The sequence below is a fragment of the Octopus bimaculoides genome, chromosome 3, assembly GCF_001194135.2.
Source record: "Octopus bimaculoides isolate UCB-OBI-ISO-001 chromosome 3, ASM119413v2, whole genome shotgun sequence".
In the NCBI taxonomy this organism is placed as follows: Eukaryota; Metazoa; Mollusca; class Cephalopoda; order Octopoda; family Octopodidae; genus Octopus; species Octopus bimaculoides.
In genome coordinates this window covers 8,099,738-8,102,226 of record NC_068983.1, presented here as the reverse complement: position 1 = coordinate 8,102,226, position 2,489 = coordinate 8,099,738, and positions in this window count along the sequence as shown.

Below are 2,489 nucleotides of genomic sequence, written 5' to 3'. Positions count from 1 at the left end.
TCTGATAAGCTTAGACGTTGGGATACTCTAACATGGTAACTCGACCAGTTATATATAGCAGTCAAAATCTTGGCCCTTTCAGGATGACTTATTTCAAATTAATAATTTTCAGAGAAATTCATTTGCAAACTCCGGACAATGAGTATTGGGTGAACTTTCGGTATAGATGTCACAAATAAATCGGAATTTTTAGAGTTTTCTTTCTTTTTCTCGCTATTGTTATTGGTAAATTTATAGCCACCCCCACCGCCTCCGTTTTCTAGGTAAAATGTTCTTTACGACTTCTCCGGGGGTCAGATTAGTTGATATCACATACACACGCACACAAAAAAAATAACAGGAAAAAATGGCATCTTTTCGTCCGAAAGATTGCCTAAAGATTTTGGCGGAATTTGGTATCAGGACGGAGACATAAGTTGGGTTTTCTCCATTTTGACGGGGATTTTTCCAATTGAAAAGTGATGGAGGTACATATTTTCTTACGAAAAAAAAAAAGGGCGGAGTTCGGATATGTCTTCATCGAGAGTGGAAGTATTTGATACACTAGATGTAGATCGTTTTCTTCATTTTTTTTTTTTTTAAGGAAAACTGTCTTCTAGCAGAATGAAAAAAATGTGTTTGTTATCGGCAAATGGTGTTACAGCCACTAGTCTATACCAACTGAAAGATATACGAAGATACAGTCAGAAGTTTAAGGGTATCCTATATGCATATGCAGGGTGTCCCAAAATTAAGGCAACCGATGTTTCGGGTTTTAATAACTATCAATAAATGTGATAAGATTATACATCATTATACATCATTATGAAATTTGGTGTGTCTTCTTCTTGTTTCAGACTAAATAAATTCAGATTTTTAAATTAGATCATGTCTATAGACCGAAATACAGTCATATCCCTCCACAAAAGAAGCGAAAGTAATACAGCTATAGCAAAAAAGCTTAAAATTAACCGAACAAAAGTCTGGAAAATTGTCAAAAAATTTCAAGAGACTGGTTCCACAACTGATCAACCTTGACATGGCCGAAAAAGATGTGAACCCCTTAGCTTATCAAAAGTACCAGAGAAAATATTCGGTGAAATCCTGGTCGTCCCGTCAGAAAACTGGCTGCCACACCAAATATAAGCCGACGTTCTAGAAGCTGAATTGCTTCCATGATCGAATAAACATTTTCAATGAGTACAATCACACAGCTCCAAACAGGCACAACACTGGATTCAGAAAAACATTCCATCGTTCATAGGCAAGGATGTATGATCATCATGAAGTCCCCATCTCAATATGTTGGATTCTTCTGTTTCGTTCAGTTTGCAGACATGGGTCTCGAGCACTCCTCATTCTTGGCTCGACGCTCTAAAGGCAAACTGGACGAAGAATGGACATTCGCACCTAAACTTGAGGATGGATTCGAAACGAAGGTTATCATATAGAATAAACGTGGTAGTGTCATAATTGTGTTTCCTTTACTATTGCGTTGCAACGATGGGACCCCATATAAAACAATATTTTGCTTTGGTAAACTTGAAAAAAGTAGGTTGAATTAATCTTGGAATATCCTGGATTTATGTGTGCATTTGTATTTTTGAAATGATTTGAAAAATGTCTTCTAGCTGTATATATTGAAATTGTTATAGCGTCTGACAAAATGCTTTGCTGCATTTCTTCAAACTCTTTACTTTATGGTTTCATATACCATCGAGATTGTCTACATTTTATCCTGTGAAATGCATACAGGGTGCGGACAGTATTTGAGCATGGATTTATGGTTTAAAACAAAACGCTTGTATAATAACAGAAAAAAACTGTATATTTTTAAAAAATAACTTAAACATGAAGCTAAATTATCAATTTAATAATTTCATTCAATAAAACCACCATAAGCATCAAAAACTGCTTCTACGTGTAATCGTTTACAAATTTGGATTAAGTGGGCCTTGTTCATATTGGACATGACTCGAACTATGGCGGCTTTCAAAGAATCCTTGGTTGCTATGGAGGTGTTCATTGACATTTTTTTCACCGATGGTCTATACATAGTAGTCCAGTGGATTGAGATCTGGGGAATTCGGAGGTCAAATGTTGGGGGTCGTGTGATCATGCAAGTTGTCGGCCATCCGTTCTTCTGTCATTTGAGCGTTGTGTGATGGTGCAGAATCTTGTTGAAAGACATAAGGCTTTCCATTCCATACACTGTTGATCCAAGACTTAAGAACCTTTTCCAGAACCTCAATATACGCAGCAACATCCACATAGCCATCTGTCATTTCTTCTGTTAGTTTTCTGGTCCTGATCAAAGATTTTTTCTCATCTGAAAAAAACCAAATCACACCATCTTCTGATGGATTTTTAAGTTTGTTCAAAAGTCTTTTGGATCTAATTAAACGATTTTCTATTGTTTTGTTTTGTGTTTTATATGAATTGACCTCTCCTCATCACATAAGATTTGTATCTGATGTCTTCATGCGCAATATTTCTGATTGGTTTTTCTG